At 38.8% G+C, this 24,794-nt stretch overlaps 3 long non-coding RNA genes and 1 pseudogene across 4 annotated transcripts in view; 1 reads left to right on the plus strand and 3 right to left on the minus strand.

Annotated features, from left to right (window-relative positions):
- LOC111330234 (uncharacterized) overlaps positions 1-2,397 on the plus strand; it is a 4,899-nt pseudogene extending 2,502 nt beyond the window's left edge. The window contains exons 6-7 of the transcript XR_015995379.1: positions 1-250; positions 485-2,397. The exon at positions 1-250 is cut by the window's left edge and continues 717 nt beyond it. The product of XR_015995379.1 is annotated as an uncharacterized LOC111330234 (transcript). The remainder of the gene's footprint in view (positions 251-484) is intronic.
- On the minus strand, positions 639-2,803 carry LOC148716137 (uncharacterized). Its single transcript, XR_015995381.1, has 3 exons — positions 2,394-2,803; positions 1,212-1,352; positions 639-755 (listed from the first exon to the last, which is right to left on the minus strand). It is a non-coding gene; the product is annotated as an uncharacterized LOC148716137 (long non-coding RNA).
- Positions 2,804-6,506: 3,703 nt separating this feature from the next.
- On the minus strand, positions 6,507-7,900 carry LOC111330236 (uncharacterized). The gene is made up of 4 exons (XR_002694784.2): positions 7,788-7,900; positions 7,287-7,380; positions 7,116-7,176; positions 6,507-6,792 (listed from the first exon to the last, which is right to left on the minus strand). It is a non-coding gene; the product is annotated as an uncharacterized LOC111330236 (long non-coding RNA).
- A 4,692-nt stretch (positions 7,901-12,592) lies between these two features.
- LOC148716138 (uncharacterized) lies at positions 12,593-14,368 on the minus strand. Its single transcript, XR_015995676.1, has 4 exons — positions 14,226-14,368; positions 13,722-13,815; positions 13,552-13,612; positions 12,593-12,888 (listed from the first exon to the last, which is right to left on the minus strand). It is a non-coding gene; the product is annotated as an uncharacterized LOC148716138 (long non-coding RNA).
- Positions 14,369-24,794: the final 10,426 nt, after the last annotated feature.

Consider the following 24,794-nt stretch of genomic DNA (forward strand, 5'->3'; position numbering starts at 1 on the left):
AAAAAAGATCGAGATATGGCATTCCATGCAACATGCCCACACTCAAAGCCATGACAACTCTTCTAACATTGAGAGGGTAGCAAAGACCATAGCATCAACTAGATTTCTGACCACCTTTTGTGGAACATTTGTGCCAGATTATATGAGGGGAAAATCAAATTTTAACTTCTGGCAGATTGCAGGCAAATCGGCAGAATTTATCCTACAATTGTTTTCAGAAATAGCAAAAAACAACAAGAAAGCCCGTGTGGTGAGTATCACTAATTTTAAATGCAAAGGGTCTTTTGGGAATGAAAGATTAAAAAAGTCTCACAAAAATGTGACAAAATGGTAAAAATGCACTTTGTAACTTCATATCAAATTGTTTTAAGCAAGTCTAGAATTTAATAAAAAGAGATCCAATAACAAATGAACCCTTGTAATAATCAAAACATGGTTTCACAAATACTGTCCTAAAAGAGGAATTTATTCTTGTGTATTCCAGATTCCAAGTGATTGTTACAGCAATAGTAAAGCTAAAAGTTGGCCAAAGTTCGATTTTCCATCATATGGTATCAAAGCTGAAACCAAGTGTTTTATGCTGTCTTACAACCTAAGTAAAACCCTGGGAAAAGAGCCAAATCCGCAAGTTTCCTGTGACCTACCTGACTGCAACAACAATCATTATGGTGGTAACTTTGTTCGCCTTGCCTGTTACCACACGTTCCATGTGTGCTGTTTATCAAGTGATGGCTGCTGCAGTATATGCAAAGAACCTTTGGAAAAATTGATAAAGAATAAAGTCTCTCTGTTTAATGAAGGACTTTTGAAAAATGGAGGTACAGAATCAGATGGTGAATCAAGTGACTTCGAAACTGAAGATGACACAGCAACTGTGGTGAACAGTGAAACAGGAAATGCAACTGCAGAGCAGTACTACACCTCTGGACTCTGGGAACAGAAATTCAATAGCAGCCTCTCAGCTATTGGAGAGATTGATCAACCACAACACCCTAATGCTCTACCCTCATATGCACACACCCTGTCTCAGTCCTCAGTGGTCCAAACTAGCTCCGCTGTCCAGCAACTATCTATAAGTCCTACCAAGTCCAACAGAATTACAAGCTGGCATTTCCCACCTGAATATTCACAATCAGCTTTAATTGGCTGACTAGGCAGTAATGCAGGCACATTTATTGCCCTCACATAAAGTAAATTATACTTTAGCTCACCCGAACCTCTGGACAGCAGCAGGTCACTAAGCAACATCTGGATTTACAGAGTTCTTGCAGTTATCATGCTTGGCAACCAATTTTATGACAAGGCTGCAGGAAACTGTGGTGGGCAGCCGTATGGTGTACGGGAAGCAGCAACTAAAATGGAGCAAACAAAAGCTCTTGAAAGCACTGAAGTCTCTACACAGTTGCCAGCCATTATCATCAGAGAGCAGACTCCAGCAGCAAGCCTGCCGTACTACTTAAACCAAGCCCAGCTGAACAATTCCAAGACGGCATGTATCTTCATTATCAATGGCAGAACAGTGGCATTCATCCGAACACAGAATGGAATAACAGTGTTTGACAGCCATTACCATGGGACAAGTGGAGCAGTTGTGGCAATGGCCCCAAGCGATGCAACGTTTGAATTGCTTTTATGGTTTAAGACAATTAATATATTAACAACATACCTCATAATTGAGGAACAGTGACATGTGTCTCATCCAAATAATGGAATTTATCGATCGAGTAAGATAAGCAAACTTAGTAAAAAAGGGCAAGAGGTACCATATAACCCCATACATTAATTATGCATTCAGTCTTTGTTCAAAGAAAACAATACCAAATGTAGACTTGAATATTCGAATAATCCTTTATTTAACAAAGTTCTGGTTTAACTGTACCAAAAAGGAAACAAATGTAAACTACAGTAAAACATACTTACAAGATTTGTGGACTCGAGGAATAAGTGAATAAACTAGTGAGAAAAGAATCGCACATCCAAACCCAATTTTTGACCTCTGCAAGTACGAGCACATGGTTTATCCCATAATATTCCACAATTTCAATGACGTAATTGTACCAGTCCCGCGTGGACTGAACACGAGAAACAAAGTAAACAATTGTAGAACGTTTTGTAACTTACAGCGATAACAATAAAACTCCGCAGAGACTAGTAGTCTTTGTTTTCAAAATTTGGATTTTTTTTCTGTCTTTTTTGAAACAGGGTAAATTCGGCGCGTTTTGGCTTTGCAAAACGAGAAATTTAAGGCATTTTCCAGAGGTTTTTAATTTTGAAGTAGAATTTAATGTTCAGTTTCGCGTTGAAAGCTTATGGGTGATCGGAAAATAATATCAAGGCTATCGTCAGGCTGTAAAGTTTGTCGATGCAAAGTTTAAATAAATGTTGTTTCTTACCTGTTTTTGTGGTTTTGGTTGATTCTTTCATAATCTATTCGTGTCCGAGTGATGAAAGTAGATCACGAAGGCCGGTGCATACGGCGATGTAAAGAAACCTTTATTAATCTAGTATTTCTGGCCTTCATAAAGGAAGGCGATATGTTCGATAATGATTCTTAAGGGATCGTTTCCGTAGTGCTGACGCCTCATATAATCTTGTGGGTAGCCATCGAAAGTCCTTTGGATGTTCCTGTTAGGGGCAAACCTCGCTTGATTCCCCAGCATGTATTTTCGATGCCCTTTGTGTGGTCACCAGTGTCTGGGTCAACGAAGTTTAGGCTGTGGTTTACTGTGCGTTGATCATAGCCCTCGTCATTTCGGCAATTGTAAGCTCTCCATAAGTTGCTCATCACGCGTGTCCCCGGCAATATTTGAGCGCGAATGATGGGCAATAGTGTATCTTTGTCCCTACACTCTACCGGAACAAGGAAGAAGGCCTTGGTTTCTCGGCAAATGCCACCGAATATCTACTTTCCTTCGATGGCGCGACTGGCTCGGTGATATCATGAATAATTTTCTTTTTTTTATGTGGTATTTGGCCAATCGTAGAGAAGAAGAAATGCATTCTTTAGTGCAAAGGGGATCTTTTGGGCATTATATCAATGCACATATTGTTATAAAAATTTTTTCCAGCGAAAGGTAAAACAAAGAGTAATTTTTGGAAGATATCTCCTAACTGACTTGTGTAGCATAGTGGTTAAGGCAATAGGCTGGTAATAACGTGTTGACTAAAGAGCAATGGTTCAAGGCTCAGCAGGGCTGCGCAGAAGGTAAAAACGAAATAAAAAGGAGAAATTAGTGGGAATAAAGGGGAGAAGGGAGAAGAACGTGAGACAAAGCCACTCTCAATCAATTTCTCTTTTAATGAAACAGTAAGTACTTATTAGTAATGTATATATACTAAACCCCTGGGAATAAGTTATTGTGATCTTGAAAAACAATAACGCGCACGTACAGTGGTGTATAGGTACACGTAGCCAACAATACGTTCCTTGAGACAGCATTTTTTTTTTTTAGCTTTAAGTTTTGCGAGTCAGCTTACGAGTGCATGCAGGTTCTGGCCATTCATGTTTCACGACAACTCAGAGCGTTTAATTGTATTCACATAAATATTAACTTACGACTAGCGCAAGAAAGGTGCCGTTTTGATTACAAAACAAACTAAGATCGTAATACTCACCTCTGGCGACACTTTTCCAAACTCTCATGTTGCCATCAATGTCTCTCAAACATCATTTCTTTCTCAAACGAAGCAGACGAGTGTAAATCGAAACGAAGAACGCATCGTGGCGGTTGAATCCAAATGCGTCTCCAAAGCTCAGAATATTTACCGCGTTAACGACAATTTTTCTCGTATTTCTCGGCATTTCTTTGAGGAAAAACTTCGGATTGTTAAAATTTTCATTTTCCAAAGCATAAAAAGGAGATATTTGCGTTTAGGCGCAAAAATAATGGAAGATTTTCTGCTCCTTTCTTGTCGCTATTCAACTGAACACGAAAGAACCGCGCATCACGTTCGCGCCGAAATTTTGATCTTGTTGTAAAAACATCTCGCACATGCGCAGACGTTATTCAGCCCTGTCGATACCAATATATAGGAGAACAATCAACTTTTGAGCCCAGTTGATCGCGCTGTTTCGTTCAGATCGAGTGAGATTGAGTTTTACTCACGAAGCATAAGGTATGTTGTCGTCGCTACAGCTGGGAATTTTTAGCAGATTACTGCAAAATAACGGCAACGTTAAATTCAGGTACACTTCTTAAAAGTCAAGCACGAAGAAGCTGTGCTCTGTTGCGTGACAACAAGTGAAAACCAACCAGTCTCGCTCCCAGGGTCTTCTCTCTTCCTCCCCCGACAGTGGCACTTATCAAACACTCAAGGGAAATGACGGGGTGACCGCTAATTGCAGGTTCTATAGTCTCCTCTCGCAGCCGTTCTTCGTCTCGGGATCCCTGTGTCTCCCTCCCCACAAACGGCCGTTTGTGGGAAGGGAGACACAGAGATCCCGAGACAAAGAACGGCTGCGAGAGGAAACTAGCCTGAAGAATAGGGATTTAGAGGGGGAGGGTAGTATTCAAAAATCTCTCAGGGCTTAATTTGGGATTAGAACACAAAGTGTAAGGAACAGTTTTGAAATTATCAGGTTAGTGCAAAATGTTTTGGTTTAAACAAGACCAGTGCCATCTGGCCACTTACCCCCAGGTGCTAGAAGGCAATGAGAATGCTTATCACTTGACTTGTGCTAACCCTAACCCTAACCCTAGCCGAACTGTAACAATAACCCGACTGTAGCCCTAACCCAACTGTAGCCCTAACATCAAGATACTGGAAAAAGGTCAATGAAACTCAAGTGATTACAGCAACCCAAACCCTAACCACAGGTTTAAAGTGCACCTAAACCCAAAAATTTTTTTTGCTTAGCAAAATAAGCGTATTTTTTGGAGTATTTCTGTGCAAAGATTTTTTTATTTGCTCAAATCTTCAATTTTCTGTGCCCAGTCAAAATACGGAAAATCGGCCTACGACCGAGTTTAAAGAGGAATGGCTCCAGCGGGTAATGTGACGTCAAATCGAGAAGACGAAAGTCTGCATTTCACGCATTTTCACTTGTTTGGGAAGGTTGTCATCGATATTTCTCGAAAATATGCCGACTAAGTGTGTTGTAGAAAGATGTAGCAACGTGCGAAATTTGCAAGAGGGTATCGTGCTTCATACATTCCTCATACAACACACTTAGTCGACATATTTCGGACAATATCGACGACAACCTTCCCAAACAGGTGAAAATGTGTGAAATGCAGACTTTCGTGTTCTCGATTTGACGTCACATTACCCGCTAGAGCCATTCCTCTTTAAACTCGGTCGTGGGGCAAGATAGCGGCCGATTTTCCGTATTTTGACTGGGCACAGAAAATTAAAGATTTGAGCAAATTAAAAAATTTTTGCACAGAAATACTCCAAAAAATAAGGTTATTTCGTTAAGCGAAAAAAAATTTTTGTGTTTAGGTGCACTTTAAGTCGAGACTCGCCATAACTGTCTCCTGAGGGTGTCAAGTTTGTGGGGAGGGAGACACAGGGATCCCGAGACAAAGAACGGCTGCGTGAGGAGACTACAAGTTCTACTGAATATGATGAAAATGCGATAAAAAACGCCCTGTTTATGTCATCACGGACCACTTAACTTAGTACAGTTTATTTAAAAACTCGCTCAAAAATGTGTCGACTCCTCGTTAATAAACAACACCAACAAAATGGTGGCTCGGGTTAAAAGGGGGAAAAAAGCAGGATTACTGTCTAAACAGCTGGACCTTTAGGTCATTAACTAACAAATGACTTGCGTGATTTCCATGCTTGATATTCGTCCTAAGAGCCATAAACAGAAAAATCATTTGCAATGCTTTGAGGACAATTGTACTCAAAGTATTAACATTGATTTCGGAAGATAACACGGATTTGATTTTACTTGAGGAATCATTCCTAGTTTTATTTTGTTTGATACAGATGAAGACAAAAAGGCCGTCGGGACTCGGTCAAGGGTAACCACGACCGCTTTTAAGCTATTGAAAAAGAGGTTAGCTCTTAATGGAGGTGGAAATAGCAAATTTCGGGACTTTGACAAACGACCGCTTAATACAGCTCCGCTAATAACAGATTCTACTGTAGAAAGTTGAAAATGATCTGCTCTGACAAACTAAAAAATACAACATATTCAAGCAAACATGGCATTCATCAAAGATAACAGTCAGTCTATTTGGATACCGCAAATAGGATTGTAAAATTTCTAGGGAGCAACTGAAAAAAGAACACAAGAAAGACTCAAGAGGATACGTTTTGCGCAGCTGAAATACTTTCATTAAAATTTTTCAAAAACTTTTTTCATATGTGGCTGCCGATGACGAAGTAAACGGTATTGTTAATGAAATATCAATGGCAGTAATGGGAGAAATAAAGTGGTGGCTGAAAAAACAGCTATTCTTGAAACCGGAGCATAAGAGGTTTTCGGCCCTCATCTCTTTCTTCCCAAGCTTCAGTAACATTATTAGAGCTACAAAACACCATTGAAACAGGCAAACGTTAAAACAGTCTTTATTGGGTAATTTTATAGTTACATTTTTCATTTTGCAATGAAATGGATCATTTAATCGCTTTTTTACGAGAGACTAACGCTTACATTGAAAGCTATGATAACTGAACAAAAAATCTAACTTCATCAGCGGTGATTCATGTTGGAGTTACACCAGAAAGTGAATATCACTGTTCACTTTTTGCCATAATAGCGGTAACGGCCGTAACGACCATATCCATAGCGGAAACGACCACCATAACGACCACCGTAATGTCTTTTCACAGGCATATCTGGAAAATGGAAAACAATATTGAGTTTCCATACTAGCCAAAAGGCTCACAAACTAAAAATTAACGCTCAAAGCGACTACTCCTCCATGGTCAGAAGAATGGAGATTTATTCGAAAAGAAAGCTGTACTACTACTGCGTAGTTGTATTTGCACGTTTAAGTGTCAACAGAAGTTCTCAATCGTTTCCGCAACAATGTTTCAAGGCTTATCCTGATCATGCATACCCATCATGCAACTGGGACTGGGAGTTTAATGAGTGGCTGTTAGATATCCCCTATTCCGAAAAGTTCAAGTGAGGATAAACAGTAAAAGACTTTTGTTACCCATTTTCCCCTCGTCAAACATCGTAGGATCAGGTTCATCGTTCATGGTGGCGACAGGCTCCTTGAAAATAAACAATTCAACTAAGAGTAAGTCTTTTTACCCTGTAGGTTAAACTCACATCAATATAACAGCTCTCAAAGAGATATCAACAGATTACGTAACAAGTGTACCTCTATTTCTTGATCGGGGTCTTCTTCGCTCTCGATAATGAATGCCTCCGCCAGACACAAGGCCATCAGCAACAAAGCGAGGTACTTCATTTTCCTGGGGTGACCCAAATATGAAAGTGATAGTCATTAATGAGGTGTCACTCATGGTTAGAAATAAACTGTCTTCGACTTTTTTTGATTCCGAATGATTTAGCTGACCCAAAAGGCCCAATGATAATTCAAAATTTAAAGGACCTGATTAGTGCCTTTAAAAAGGCTAGCTCGCAGTAACTATAGAATGGTGAGGAATTATCCTCTCCCCTTTTGGCTTAACGCCATAACATCAGTATTTATATTCTCCATACTGTTCCCCATGCATTTCCTATGGGAATGACGGGAATTTGTTTGAAAATCCGGGGCTTCTTAAATTAACGATTATTTCCTTTATTCCCATGAAGGCGAGCCCTTATCAGCCTAGAAACAGGCATAGGAATTTAACAAAATTGGAAAGGTTTCACTTACGTTTGGTCGATAGTTCAATCCCCCAATGTTTACTTCAAAGAACACTGTCTGATCTGTGGTAAACTATGATGTGTGCTCCAGCTTTTATGCCAGCTGAAGACAATTGCATTGACCTCAAAAAGCCACAAACCGACGGTGATCGATTAAAGTTACTAATTGCCGAAAAGCTATTTTAGAAATTCATTGAAGCTTGAATCCGTGATTACATCAAAGTAACATTGGATAGATGCAACACTCGTTTATGTTTCGTGTGTGCTCGATAACAAACTCTCTACAGCAATTTTATACAACTCACTCAAACTAGCCGTATGTAACACTACTGAAGAGACATTCATCCTTGCTCCTACGGGATATATTGAAACTAATCGGTGTGTGTGTTTTGTTTCTATTTTGGTCTCATTTACTTAAGAGTGAGATAAGGTGTTAGAGGTTCATTCATGGATGGACCAAAACTTATGCTCCGTGCATAAAATTTCCCCTCGATAGTATTTTTCCGTCGTCCACAGTTCCTAATTGCTCCATTGAATTAATTATTTGCTTATTACTTACCAATCTTTCCCTACTATAAAACGTTTGCAGAACTCTATTCAGGGACAAGTTTTCATTTTAAACAGAATATACTGTAATAAGAGAGAAACCTGCCTAGTTTCCTTTAAGAGTTGCCCTAGTCTTGGGAGGGAACTAGAACTTTCCATTTCAATCAGTCTAGACTAGACCATTTAACCTGAGAATCAATCAACTACAATCTTCCGTTGTGATTATTATTATTATTATTTTGATCACACAAGTTTTTCAGTACGCGCTTTTTCCCTTTTTAGGCTCATGCATAAACGCTACTCGAGGAGGCATTCACCATTCCACAATAATCTTGCCTCAGTTGCAAGTTATTAATCGCTTTGTCAAAAATTGGCTGCGCAAATATCTCTTACTTATTCATGGATAGACCAGAACTTCTGCTCATTTCGAGCGCTCACCCATATCATCTCTTTGTTTTGTTCGCCCTTTTCTCTGCATAGTTCGTTATCAATGGTTTTGAATAAAATTGCTCGCAGTTGGGCGAGAGTAAATATTTCTAAACCATTCATGAATAGACCAGAACTTCTGCTCATTTCGAATTCTCGTCCTTATCTCCCCTTTGTTTCGCTAGCTCTTATTGATGTCTAATTTGTTATCAATATAGGGTGTTAATTAATACTTTGCTAACAATTGGAAGCGAGGGCAATTTACTCTTACGCATTCATGTACGGACCAGAACTTCTGCTCGTTCCGAATGCTCACCCAAATCTTCCATTTATTTCCCTCAACCTTACTTCTGGCTTATTTGTTATTAATAGTTTAAATAGCTTTGGTACTAGTTAGGGGCGTGGGTAAATATTTCTTACTCATCCATGGATGGACCAGAACTTCTGCTTATTTCGAATGCTCGCTTTAATCTTCCATTTATTTTACTCAAACTTACTTCGTTCTAATTTGTTACTAATACTTTAAACAGCTTGGTACTTGTTAAGGGCGTGGGTAAATATCTTTTGCTCATTCATGGATGGACCAGAACTTCTGCTCATTTCGAATAGTCATCCTTGTCTTCTCTTTGTTTCGCTCTTCCTTACTTAGTCTAACTTATTTATCGGTAGCTGCTAATCGCTCTTGTTAACAGTTGGAGGCGAGAGTAAATTACTCATTCATGTGTGGACCAGAACTTCTGCTCATTTCGAATAGTCATCCTTCTCTTCTCTTTGTCTCGCTCTTCCTTACCTTTGTCTAACTTATTTATCGGTAGTTGCTAATCGCTCTTGCCAACAATTGGAGGCGAGAGTAAATTACTCATTCATGTGTGGACCAGAACTTCTGCTCATTTCGAATAGTCATCCTTGTCTTCTCTTTGTTTCGCTTTTCCTTACCTTTGTCTAACTTATTTATCGGTAGTTGCTAATCGCTCTTGCTAACAATTGGAGGCGAGAGTAAATTACTCATTCATGTGTGGACCAGAACTTCTGCTCATTTCGAATAGTCATCCTTGTCTTCTCTTTGTTTCGCCCTTCCTTACCTTTGTCTAACTTATTTATCCGTAGTTGCTAATCGCTCTTGCCAACAATTGGAGGCGAGAGTAAATTACTCATTCATGTGTAGACCAGAACTTCTCCTCATTTCCAATGCTCACCCAAATCTTCTTTTTATTTCCCTCAACCTCCTATACTTCTGCTTGATTTGTCACTGATCCAATTTTATTTTGAAACATCTCTAAATGTTCGCTTGATAGCTTAGTTTCTTTCCTATTCATTTCTCTTTTATTTTTTACATCACTAAAGCGTGAATCCTGTCAGTCTTTTCCTTGCTGTGCATGACCTGTTAGAAGACAAAATATTGTGCCTTTGATACATTCTTGTACAAAAGTCTAGAGTTTTGAAGGGTTCCTTTAAATAATTGTTTTAGATTTTTCAGAGTTAAACATTCAGATCCTTATACAGCTCGGGGCAAAAAAGGAAACCCTTTGAAGGAACATATAACTGTTTCTTTCATATACCCATGGTTAATCACAAGTTCAATTACATCCAATTGAAAGATCGTCCAAACTTTCGTCCAAACATTTGAAACGTCTGCCATCTGTAAAGATTAAAGAGGAAAACACCCATCCTCGAGAGGGTGGCCGGGATCAGACGGTAAAATAATAAAGACGTCGGCTATGACAACGTAAAAAGATCATCCAGTGGGATCGAAACTGTCTATTTTTAAAGCAAATACTTTCTTCTGGTTGAGTAAAGCTATGTTTTGTTTTTGGACACATAAGCAAACTCATCGTACAACAGACCAAAATAGGACTATTTTCAAATAAATCTCCTGATATCACAGAGAAAATTTTCTGTCTCTTCTTCTCTCTCTTCATCTTTATAATTATCCTCGAAATTTCCCATGGAGTATTCCTCATTAACAACCACTGAAAAGCGTAGCTTCCGTTAATTTTTTTCATTTAGGATGATTTTTAACTACTCGGAGGTTTAATGTCTCGGAGGCTTTAACACGAATGCAGGCTACGATATGGTCTCTTATACCGCCTCCTTACGCGAGGCGAAATTTTCATATCGAGTTGTAAACAACGTTTATAAATTAACCTGTTCAGCTTGAAAGACTTTGTTGAATGAACTGAGCTGTATACTCAATTGAAGTATCCGGTCATAATTTCTAAGTTATTAATCATTTCCTTCGACCTGATAAAAGACGTCTTTTGCCCTAGAGAGATACCTAAACGCCAATGTGTTTGGAGCGTATTTTACTTTCATTAGGAACAGAGCTTTTAAAAATAAAATGGAAAATTTGCTATTGCTATTAATGGCTTACTTTCAAACAAATGATCTCACCCTAATTTCCATGGCAAATGTATCTTATTAGACGTTTTTTTGTGTAGTATCGCTGAGTATTTTTACTCGTTATTTGTATTTTGACTTGGGCTCGTCAAAATACGGCACAACTCGTAAAAATACTCAGCGATACTACACAAAAAAACGTCTAATAAGTTATTTATTATCCAACACACCACAAACTGTTATTTCAGTGCGGGCGAATTTCGCGGATATTTATTTACGGGGAGTGCGTGACAGAAGAATGCGAAGCGGAACGGAATTGGCGCGTTGTCGTGTTGCTGTTTCTATTTTCTTCAATAAATGAAGAAATTTCCTGGTCGTCTACCTGTTTTTCTTTGTTCGATTCATCTAATGAACTTGGACCATAGATGCCAGCCATTCCGATTCTTCGTGGTCAGAAATATAATTCAAATTGACCGACATTTTTTTTTAACTTCAAACCAATTCTTCGCTTGCGCGATGCGAGAAAACCTGTTTAACCGGTACTCTACAGTACAAACACCGCGTGATATTTGTACTCGTCTATGGCGTTATTTGTACTCTACGAAGTGTAGATGAATAATAATCTAAATTATTAACGTACCTCAATCGGTGCTGTTCTCATTTTAATTGCGTCACTGAAGTGAAGTATATCGTCAAAATCACTAGAAAATATGTCTCTTATCTCTTTGACGCTGAGGAGGGACGAAAGGTGAGGTTCTGTCCTCGTGTACCGGTTCACAAGAGCCGATACAAAAGACCGAACAATACACAACAGCTAACCAAGGACTCCTAAACAAAGAAAGAACAATGGTAATTCCCTTGTAAACCGGTACACCAGGACAGGACCAAAGATGAATTTCTCCTCACACCATCAATACATGATTATGGAAGAAAGGTAATAAGGAGAAATAAAATTATCAACTAAGGGATCTTGTTTGATTAGAAACCAAATTTCCAGAGCTTGGATCAAAAAAATGTATTGCAGACAGTGAGGAGAATTGATTTTATAGATATTGGGAGTGAAAAGGCCACAGAACCGGAGCGGCAAGTTAGAAAAGTTGACCGTGTTGAAAGACTATGTTGTTACAACGTCGTTTCTTTCTTGAGGCAGACTATTTTTTCATGTATTTGTTGTATACGGTCTATTCGGATACTGAGAGTTTGAACTTACAAGTTCTGAGAAGCAAAGGAATGTAGAAAACTAACCGATTCAAGTGCATACGTGTTTCACAGCTCAAACACGTTCATTTCATTGTTTCCAGAACTTTTTCATAAGTTGCTGGCAATTACGGAATAGGCGGGTGCCGTTCAAATCTTGCACGAAGGAGCGAATGGCGGCTGGAATTCGGCTCTTATTGAAATTTCATTACTCAAGGGAAGTTTTCAGTTCAGCCCCAGTCTCCTCCCTCTTCAACCTCAGTGACATCACAAGCGCCGGTATAGACAAAATACCGATGTAAACAGACAAACTTTAAAACTGCTTTTATTGGGTACTTTTTATAGTTACATTATTCCTTAGCCATGAAATGGATCCCTATTTTTACGGAAGACCAGCTTTTACATTGACTGGTTAAAAAACTAATTTAACCAGCGGGGATCCACATTGGAGTTAAACCAGAAAGCGAAATTCTTTGTTCACTTTTTACCGTAATAATGCTTATAAGGCCTGTAATGGTGAACTTGTCTGTGATGATGTTTAAAAATGAGAAATGGGAAGAAAAATCGACGTTGTATCGGTTCGACTTGGTCATTCACGGGGTTTCCTGAAAAATGTAAAGAACGAATATGTGCACACATGAGCCAAAAGGCATACACTGAGTTTAACTTTAACAATCTAAGCAATTACTTCCCCCTTGGTGGCCAGGGAATTCTGGCTGACTACAAGCCTACAAGAAACCTAAGTTTTTTTCCAAGTTCCTTCGAAAAATATCCCAGTACCCACTGACCAAAGCACCGTGTGGAGAAAAGTTCTTTGAGGGCACTAACTTATCCAAAATTCTGCTTCAGGGGCTCGAGCCCAGATCATTCATCAGACGGGTTCACACTCTCAGTTACATTATGGGTATCGAGGGAAAACACAAGCAATATGGCGGACACTTCTGATCGAAAGCCAGATCTCAGGCGAGATTGTGATATCGATCTTATCCGGCGAAGAGCCGAACAAATACGAAGTCCAAGAAGATATACTCAAGAATAATTCCACATTATTGTATTCGAAAAGAAAGCTGTACTACTACTGCGTAGTTGTATTTGCACGTTTAAGTGTCAACAGAAGTTCTCAATCGTTTCCGCAACAATGTTTCAAGGCTTATCCTGATCATGCATACCCATCATGCAACTGGGACTGGGAGTTTAATGAGTGGCTGTTAGATATCCCCTATTCCGAAAAGTTCAAGTGAGGATAAACAGTAAAAGACTTTTGTTACCCTTTTTCCCCTCGTCAAACATCGCAGGATCAGGTTCATCGTTCATGGTGGCGACAGGTTCCTAGAAAAAAATAATTTAACTAAGAGTAAGTCTTTTTACTCTGTAGGTTAAACTCACATCAATATAACAGCTCTCAAAGAGATATCAACAGATTACGTAACAAGGGTACCTCTATTTCTTGATCGGGGTCTTCTTCGCTCTCGATAATGAATGCCTCCGCCAGACACAAGGCCATCAGCAACAAAGCGAGGTACTTCATTTTCCTGGGGTGACCCAAATATGAAAGTGATAGTCATTAATGAGGTGTCACTCATGGTTAGAAATAAACTGTCTTCGACTTTTTTTGATTCCGAATGATTTAGCTGACCCAAAAGGCCCAATGATAATTCAAAATTTAAAGGACCTGATTAGTGCCTTTAAAAAGGCTTGCTCGCAGTAACTATAGAGTGGTGTGGAATTATCCTCTCCCCTTTTGGCTTAACGCCATAACATCAGTATTTATATTCTCCATACTGTTCCCCATGCATTTCCTATGGGAATGACGGGGAGAATTTGTTTGAAAATCCGGGGCCTCTTAAATTAACGATTATTTCCTTTATTCCCATGAAGGCGAGCCCTTATCAGCCTAGAAACAGGCATAGGAATTTAACAAAATTGGAAAGCTTTCACTTACGTTTGGTCGATAGTTCAATCCCCCAATGTTTACTTCAAAGAACACTGTCTGATCTGTGGTAAACTATGATGTGTGCTCCAGCTTTTATGCCAGCTGAAGATAATTGCATTGACCTCAAATAGCCACAAACCAACGGTGATCGATTAAAGTTGCTAATTGCCGAAAAGCTATTTTAGAAATTCATTGAAGCTTGAATCCGTGATTACATCAAAGTAACATTGGATAGATGCAACACTCGTCTATGTTTCGTGTGTGCTCGATAACAAACTCTCTACAGCAATTTTATACAACTCACTCAAACTAGCCGTATGTAACACTACTGAAGAGACATTCATCCTTGCTCCTACAGGATATATTGAAACTAATCGGTGTGTGTGTTTTGTTCCTATTTTGGTCTCATTTACTTAAGAGTGAGATAAGGTGTTACAGGTTCATTCATGGATGGACCAAAACTTATGCTCCGTGCATAAAATTTCCCCTCTATAGTATTTTTCCGTCGTCCACAGTTCCTAATTGCTCCATTGAATTAATTATTTGCTTATTACTTACCAATCTTTCCCTGCTATAAAACATTTGCAGAACTCTATTCAGGGACAAGTTTTCATTTTAAACAGAATATACTGTAATAAGAGAGAAACCTGCCTAGTTTCCTTTAAGAGTTGCCCTAGTCTTGGGAGGGAACTAGAACTTTTGAACTTCATATATTCATTGTATCTCATTTATCACTTTCACGGGTTTATTACGAATCAACTTAACGGCCTGCTCCCAGTTGGCTTGTTAGCTCAATTGGTAGAGCGCTGCACTAGTATCGCAGAGGTCAGTGGTTCGAGTCCCGTACAGGCCTGATTTTTTTCAGGTCTGATTTTCGCTATTGCATAAATAGCGCTATCTACTGCGAGGATCGTGCATCATACGTATCCATTTGGAGAGTTAAGTCCCGGATACACTGGTTGAAGTAGATACTATTTTAAGCCCTAGTTATTAATAAATGCTCATCATATAATAAATGCTTATCATATAATAAATGCTTATCATATAAATATAGATATATATATTTATATGATCGGAGACCACGTCTCCAATCACGTAAATCACATCTTCGATTGCCGTGTTGCCAGCATGGTTGTCCTAATAGTGTAGTGGTCACCACATCTGACTAGTAACAGGGGGACGTGGGTTCAAATCCCGCTCAGGGCAAATTTTCTTTTCAAACATTTATTCTATTTAAGTATGATTACTTGGGGTGTACAGGGTCAGGATTTCCCTTGTATACAGAATTTATAAATATTTAGTATAATTTCGGAGCTGAGCAAAGATTTTCCAGCAATCTGATTGGTCGAGCGGTTCCTTATATGACGCTATATAAACCGCTCCGCGCGGTTTATATAAAATGTTAAACTAAAATGTTAATAAATGTGACTAAAATGTTATGATTTTAGAAATTCCTCTGTTGTTCAGCTCTGAAATTATACTAAAACAATTATTCGCCTCAGGTTCGGTGAATATTGTCGAATAATCCCCTCGACTTCGTCTCGGGGATTATTCGACGATATTCACCTCGCCTTCGGGGAATAATTGTTAAATATATATATAGAAAGTTTAAAAAAGTGCGATGATGGACAACTTCTGACGTAAAAAATATAAAAATGCTCTTTTTTTATTTCAAAAGTTGTAAATAACTGAAGAAGGTCTCTGACCGAAACGTTTTTTTTTTTTAATTTTTTTATATTTTTTTTTATATTTTTTACGTCAGAAGTTGTCCATCCTCGCACTTTTTTAAACTTTCTACGTTCGTGTTGGCTGTGAGTTTTGGACTGCGAATCTTTATTGATCCTCCTGGCGCGGTGCACCTTTGTTGGCCTGAGAGTTCCATTAACGACTTGCGATATATATATATATATAGGAGTGTGAACGATGTAGGCTAACCAACGATGATTCCACCGAGAAAAGGATCCAAAGAATACAGGATGCTTCCTACTTAGGTGAAGATAAGTGGAATAAACAGAAGAAGAAGCAAACTTTTCTCTTGTGGCCTTTAATACGTGTACGTCTCGCCCATTCGGGCTTCCTCAGCACTAAAAATCAACAGTGGAGTCAGTGCTGAGAGGGAAGTCCGAATGGGCGAAACGTACACGTATTAAAGGCCACAAGAGAAAAGTCTGCTTCTTCTTCTGTTTATTCCACTTATGAATTCTTTAGCTTGATTTTAATGTATTTCAAAGAGCGCCCAACTGTTAGAGGAGCAATGATAATTATAACAAACTGGTTCAAGACTTCAGAGGTAGTTCATCGTTTTATTACGACTGCTCTGTTTCGTATGGTCAAAAATATGATCACACTCATCAGGTAATTTCATTCATTCATTCATTCTTTATTCACACTTATTCTACTAAAAATACAACAACGAGAAAGAGAAAAAGTAGAAAAAGAAAGAAGAGATTTCTAACCATACATGAATTTACACAAAGCAGTGGAAAGAGTGTGTAGTAGCCAAAGGAGCCAAGCTTTCGAGTTGGCCACTACCATAGAGCAGTTACGGATGGGTGAAAGTTAAATACACTTAAGGAGATAGCACATATACTAAATATTTAAAATAATAAAATAGAGCTCTATGATAGGTTAAAGCTGTTCAAGATGTCTGCCTACCAAGTAGGAAGAGTTTATATCCTTTTTAAAGCTTTTGGCAGGGAGACACTTTATTTTAATAGGTATCGTTTGCCAGATCTGTGATGCCACCACACCAAATCTTGCTAGACCATAATTGGTTCTAGAGAATGGTCTGTACAAGTTTTGATTAGCGGCATACCTAGTAGAGTAATTATGGATAACTGAAGCCGGTTCGGCTAGGTCATAGAGGACTGGAGGTATATTCTTTTTTTGACATTGAATTTTATGTACAAGAGAGCCAATTTTTTATTTAAAAATATTCTCTAATCTTAACATTTCTAATAGTGTGAAATATGGTGTAGAACTTTCTCTTTTGCTAGCAAAGAAGATGTTGCGGATACCGTTGTTTTGACTTATTTTGATTTTATTTAACCTGGTTTGGTATGCAGTTCCCCAGCACATCAATCCATATGTTACATATGGATATATGAGAGTATAGTACAGTTGTTTGAGTGTGCTCACAGGCAAATAATGTGTCTAAGCTTAAATAGAATTCCGATGTTTTTTCTTATTTTTTTGTTTATGTGCTGGAGCTGAGCATTCCATTTTAAATGTTCATCAATAAAAACCCCCAAATATTTTATCTGAGATTTTTGTTCTATATTGCAAGCTGTTATTCTGATATTTGTTCTCTTATAATCATATAATTAGTCTTCTTGAAAGAATTGGCATCTCTATGTCTGTCTGTTTTCCAGTCTCGTTTATTTAAGATTAAGGAATATTATGATATCCCAGGTTCAGTCATGGATAGACAAGAACTTCTGCTAACCACATGAATTTTCCACTTTTAGTCTTAATCAGCGCCACAGCTGTTATCTTGCCCCTACGGCAAGTTATTAACCAGTTAACTCACAACTGGACCAGGGCAAATAGCTCCTGCTCATTCATGGATGGACCACAACTTCTGCTCATTTTCAATGCTCGCCCAAATATTCTCCTCTAGCTCGCCCTTACCTTCGCCTCATTTGTTATTTTAATGGTCGTCAATGGCTTTGTTGACAGCTGGGCAAGGGAAAATTTAAGTCTCTTATTTATTCATAGATGGACCAGAACTTCTGCTTATTTTGAAAGCTGCTCATATTTTCTCTTTCCTTTGTTTACACTTACCTTTGTCAGATTAATCCCTGAATTAAATGCCAATGTGTCATTTATTTTGAAACATCTCTAAATGTTCGCTTGTCAGCTTATTCAGTTTCTTTCCTATTTATTTCTTTTTACGTGTTTCCTTTAAGGCTGGCGATGGGGGAATAGGTGGGTGCCATGCCATGCAAATCCTGTTAATGAAATGTCAATGGCGGTAAGAGGAAAAATGAATGGCGAATGAAACTGGCTCTTATTGAAATCACATCACACTAGAGATGTTTTCAGCCCGAGTCTTCAACCTCAGTGACATCACAAGGAACACTTAAAACAAAACACCGAGGCAAACTTGCAAACGTCAGTTAAATCTTTTATTACTGTGAACTTTAAATCGTTACATTATCCCATAGCAATGAAATGGATCCTTGTTTTAAAAGCTACGATTGCTAAAACAGGCTGATCTTATCGGTGGTTGTGCGTGTTGGAGTAAAACCGGAAATTGAAAATCTTTTTCACTTTTTACTATATCCATAGAAAGTACGACTACTTATAATGTAACGAATAGGCCCACGCCTGTAAATCGCTGACCTACGATTATAAGGATACAGTAATGTCGCAAACCTCGTTTCACAATGTTTTCTGGAAAAGCAAGATTATGTTCGCACATGAGCTAAAGGGCTAACAACCTAGAGTTTAACTTCAAAGCAACTACTTCCCCATCTTGGTCAGGAAATTCTGGTTCACATTACATTACCCTAACCTTTCTTCCAAGTTCCCCAGAAAAGTATTTCGGTACCAACTGACTAAAGCGCTGTGTGGAGAAAAGTAATTTGAGGGTATATCGTCCAAATTTCCGCCTTTAGCTTCAGGGGCTGGAGTCCAGATCATTCATCAGACGGGTTCACGCTTTCAGTTGTATTATGGGTAATATACATGGGCAAACGCAGGGAATATGGCGGACACTTCTGATCAGGAGCCAGTATGAAGGCGAGACTATGCAGTGGCGGATCCAGGGGGAGGGTCCGGGGGGTCCGGACCCCCCCCCCCATCAGACCTGACGCTTACAACTTTGAGACTAAAATTCTTACATCCGCAGGATCGTATATCACTTATTAACTGACTGATTTTTTAAATTAGTGAATCCAAGTAAACGGTAAGCGGCCAAGGAATTATAACGTGCAACCGCGACTGGTGGGAGGGGGTGTGGGGGTGTGTGGGTGTTTTGCACGCCGTTGACAAATGCTTAATTTTAGATACTTGTGGCTAAGACAGCAAACGCGCGTCTGTTTTCCTTTGTCATCGAATATAATCGTTTAACCGCATTAGTGCTGGGCCAATTAGACGAGAGCGAGCCTTTTAGCTACGTGATCGGGGGAAATCAATCGGAAATCAAAAAGTAGAGAATTCTGTTATTGAAGCAGTGTGATAGTGTCTCTACAAATAGAAAATAGCCTGTCTTAAATGGGATTGCGCCTTACAGAATTGTAAGTATATCTAAAATATATAGAGGAAGTTTTTAATCGAGTATCTTTTCCTAAGGAATTGCGATTTTTCAAAGAATAGTGCTTAGTCGACTCACGTGTATTCGTTTGCTTTTAGTTGACTCGCTAGCTTGTGTGGAATTACGCATTAAAACTAGTTCAAAACAACTGGTAGATCCCGTGGACGCTATTTTTCTTGGTGTATCTTCTACTACAGTAGCACGCTAACCCGCTGTGCGAAACAGTGGGGAAGAAGTAATTTACCTCAAAAGAGTCCAACAGTCCTTTCTGAACCAAAGTTTGGACCTCCCCCCCCAATCAAAAATTCCTGGATCCGCCCCTGCTATGATATCGAGTTTATTGAATTGACCACTTGAACTTGACCAATGTGATGACGAATATCGCTGTCGATAAGAGTACAGACCAGCTAAACGACTGTCGATTTGTTATATTTAGGTGTTTAGATTTTCAATGTGTTAGACGCTCAGTAAAACGAGTTCAGACGATGAGTTCAGGTTCTGGTCATTTTAATGATAAATAATTAATAGATAAATAACAATTTATATAGCACCCTATCCAAAAGCTCTAAAGCGCTTCACAATCAAGGTGAAAAGTGAAAATAATAATCAAACGTAATCATTCGTTAAAACAACGCTTAAAAAGATAAATTTTAAGATTACGCTTAAAAGCGTTAAGATCTACACTACATTTTATGGTTTCAGGAATGTCATTCCACAGCTTAGGTGCAGAGACAGAAAAGGCGCGATCGCCACAAGATTTCAACTTGGAGCGAGGCCAAGTTCCTACTCGATGATCGTAAAGACCTAGTAGGCTTATAGGTTTCTAACAAGTCATTGATATAACTAGGGCATAAATTATTTCAGTAAAGCTCTAAAAGTAAAAAGTTAAAGATAATCAGTCCTCTGCTCCGCGGGGAGCCAGTGCAGTTCCCTCAGTAAGGGATCCGGAGTAACGTGATCATGCTTGCGATGCGATTTTCATCTGGAGTCGTATAAGATTCACAATTCTCAGAGCGTGTTGTACTTCCATTAGAAAATAGATTTTTCTAGGAAAATGGGACATTTTCTACTACCGTATGGCTTACATACATACATATACATGCCTTATACGCCTAACTGGCATGTAAGGCAGCAACGTGCTCCCTCCATATCTGTCGGCCCTTTGCCACGAGCTTGGTGCGTCCCCAGGGCTGCCCCATCTCCTTAAATTCTTTCTCTACTGTCCGCTGCCAGGTGTTCTTGGGGCGGCTCCTCTTGCGTTTCCCTTCAGGTGTCCAGTGTAGAGCGACTTTTGCACTAGAGGCCTCATGGCGGGTGACGTGTCCAGTCCACCTCCAACGTCTCTTCATGTACACTCCAGGCGAGAGATGATTTTAAAAAGAAAAAATTGATTCCACGTTCACGGGCAAAACGAGTAAATTGAACGCATCCGATTACGTTGAAGACGATGGTGAAAATGATAACGACTAACAGATATTTCCTCCTACGGACGTGAACGGGTGGAGTGAAATAACTGATGATTTAGAGTGAAACTTACTTGCCGTACCAATTAAAGCTAGCACTGATATATTATACATTGAAAAACGAGAACTTATAAGTGTAACAAAACGCGTGACATGATAATTAAGGGTTAAATTTTTTATCAAGAGCAACGCACTTGACTGAAAAGTCACGTACGTTTGGATCTTACACTTCATCAGGATCATAGCCATTGGTTCAGTTTCACAGCCGTTCAAAGAGATCTTTGAGAGGACATCAGGCCAAAAGATGCGTAAGATGCGCCGAAGGCTCTTGGTGTGAAATGTGGAGAGTTTTAATAGATAATAATAATAATAATAATAATAATAATAATAATAATAATAACATATTTAACCAGGGTAAACTCGTCAGCAGAAGCTGTTATCAATAGGTGCTGTTATCAATAGGTGTCCGTCAAGCGCCATTGCCTCCGTCAAGTGCATGGCACCCTAATGAACAAATTATCTCAGACTAATTTTAAAGACAATCTGAATGGTTAACCAACTTCAATCGTTGCTGTCCCCGTTGAAAAATATATGGTTTAGTGTGGTGAAGTATATTTTCAACATTGATATGTGAAATCTCTCTTGGCTCTTTCACCCCTAGGAGCGGCTAAACATGTTGTAATTTCTGCTCACAATATTAATATGATGTAGAGGTAATAAGAAGAAATAAAATTATCAACGATGGAATACTGTTTAATTTGACTCGAAATTCCCAGAGCTTGGATAAAATAAAAATATTAAAGAAAGTGAGGAGAATTGATATTGATATTGATATAATAATAATATAATTGAAATAATTACTCATCGGGAGTAAATAAGTTTCTACGTATGGCAAAATTTTAATTTTTGGAAAGAAAAGTCGATCATATTTAAAGTTCAGTGTTAGTACGTTGATTGTTTCTTAAAGCAGGTTTTTTTTATGAAATAAATTGGATTCTGAGCAGACACACTCTCCCACCGATGTGAATTTTTTCATACTGTTCATGTTATGAAAGTATTCAGGCCCTGACGGGGCTCGAGTCCGTTTGGATCTTGAACACTGATTGAGCTCATAAAGTGTCGAAACAATGTATTCTCAAGTTGTTTTCCTGCTAACCTAGGCTAATACCCCATTCACATCAGAGCCAAAACATTTTAAAACCTATTTTGTTAAGCACTGTTTAAAAATTTTTGAATTTTTCTTTTCTTCATTGAAGTTCATTAAACTGACATTCGTTGACTTGAAATTTAGCGCATTGAAAATAAAGTTTACCGATCAATTAAGTTCCATTCAATATTTACTTTTCAGATTTCTGTTGCTAATGTCAATTCAGTTAAACCTGTCAGTCTAACTTAACATGATTTGCTGGTGTGATCTGACGCGGTACGATTTTCTATCGCAAACATAAGCCTTTGTCATCCACCTTATTTATCATCCAGAATTTTTATGGGTACATTCACACTGACTAATATTTAGTAGTCCGCTTTGCTAGGGTAATCCGCTTTGCTAGGGTACGGTCCGCTTTGCTTGGGTAGTCAGCTTTGCTGGAGTAGTCGGCTTTATTAGGGTAATCTTCCGGGTAATCGACTTTGATAGGGAAGTCCTCTGAGTAATAAGCTTTGTTAGGGTAGTCCTCTGGATAGTCGGCTTTGTAAGGGTAGTCTTCCAGGTAATTGGCTTTGTTAGGGAAGTCCTCTGAATAATCGGCTTTGTTAGGGTAGTCCTCTGGGTAGTTGGCTTTGTTAGGGTAGTCCTCTTAGTAGTTGGCTTTGTTAGGGTAGTCCACTGGGTAGTTGGCTTTGTTAGGGTAGTCCTCTGGGTAGTTGGCTTTGTTAGGGTAGTCCTCTTAGTAGTTGGCTTTGTTAGGGTAGTCCACTGGGTAGTTGGCTTTGTTAGGGTAGTCCTCTGGGTAGTTGGCTTTGTTAGGGTAGTTCTTTGGATAGTCCGCAGTGTTAGGGTACTCTGCTTTGTTTTCGTTAAGGCAGTCGAAGTTTTTTCCTGGAAAATTAGCGGATTGAAATTATAGGATCCATTCAGCTTAGTTTTCTTGATTTAAAATTTTCGAAAAAAAAGACTCATCAGATATTTCCAATGGAGATTGCTCCAGATGTAGAGCGGTCACGTCGGATTTTCTTTCTTCAAATCTTTAAGACTTATTTAGGAGTAAATGTCTTACACATCATCTTGGCATAAAATGAATCGGAAACATCATATAAACCTCCACTAGGGCAAGGGAAGAGGGCTTTATTCCAAAAATAAAAAATTACCGATGAAAAACCCACGATCTTAGCTTTTGAGGGAAATATTCACCGAACCTGAGGCGAATAATTGTTTTAGTACAATTTCAGAGCTGAGCAACAGAGAAATTTCTAAAATCATAACATTTTAGTAACATTTATTAACATTTTATTTTAACATTTTATATAAACTGCGTGGAGCGGTTTATATAGCGTCATATAAGGAACCGCTCGACCAATTAGATTGCTGGAAATTCTTTGCTCAGCTCTGAAATTATACTAAGACGCTATACTGAACCGCTCCACGCAGTTTATATAAAATGTTAAAATAAAAGAAGAGAAATTAGGTTAAAAAGGAAGATATCACTAAGAACAAGTGAGAAGTCAAAGTTAAAACAAGCAAACCGCATAAAGTGCGAGAAACGCGTGTGACCAAATCGGGATCTGATTGGTAAAGAAAGTAGCACAAGTTTTCTTAACCAATCACAGACGAATTGGATAAAAACCTAAACAATCCTGGATTACTTTTCGGCACTCAATCGGAAATTGGTCAAGTTTATTAAGAGTGCTATTTTAGCTCTTCATTCTCCCGATCAAATAACGAGAGCACAAATTTCTCATCAAATCTTAGGAGTTCTTCCCTTCCTCACATTGATAGAGGGTATCGAGTATCTGGGATTTGCCTAGCATATCTTGTGCCCCGAGTCTGTTCCTTCCTTAAGAGATATGCCCCTTTTAAAAATACATTTACAGACGAATAGTAACTAAGGGATTAAGAACGCCTTAAAAAATAACGTTCTAGAAGGAAACCTTCGATTATGGTTACGGAGGGAAGGACATCAATGCAAACAGGTTTGCAAAAAAAGCTGTTGACCACGCGATTGAAGTTTTCCTAAACTGACACTCTAAGATAGCACAACTAAGTTGTTCGAGTTTACTCACAGAGATTTGTAGCCGAGTGTATCGATGCCAGCTTCTCCTCAGTAGCGGTGAGCTGTCAATGAAAAACGCTGCTGAAGAAGACGATAACAGTTCTTCTAAGGCTTTGTTAACTCTTTCTGAAATATCATGATTGATTGAGCCGTATATGTACCGTGCGATACCTCTCTTTTTTTAAGTGGTTTATTTTATCGCGATATCTGCTCTACAAGTTATCATGGATGATTGTCAAGAGATACATGTAATCCTGCTAATCTTTGAATGGATTTCTGAATGAGGCGATTTAATCATAATTAAGGACACGCTATTGTTTTTTTTTTGTTCGGTAATATCTTGAAGATAACTATTGATCGAAGCCTCCGTGGTCGTTAACTACCCAGAGAACAAAGCGATCAAAGGTAATATCTGCCGTGCCTCCAGGAAGTATTTTGGGACCCTTGCTCTTTCTTGTTTATAGTAATGACTTTCCTTTGGCAGTTAAGGGTAGCTGTGGACTCTTTGCTGACGCAGGAAAGTTACTTTAGAGTCGGATTGTGAAGATCTTCAAACTGACCTCCATAGTGCCTATGACTGGTGTAACACCTGGTTTGTTACTCTGAAGTCCGAAAAGTCCAAGGTCCTACACCTATCGAGACCCAAGGA

The sequence above is a fragment of the Stylophora pistillata genome, chromosome 14 (genome assembly GCF_964205215.1).
Source record: "Stylophora pistillata chromosome 14, jaStyPist1.2, whole genome shotgun sequence".
NCBI classification, from domain to species: domain Eukaryota; kingdom Metazoa; phylum Cnidaria; class Anthozoa; order Scleractinia; family Pocilloporidae; genus Stylophora; species Stylophora pistillata.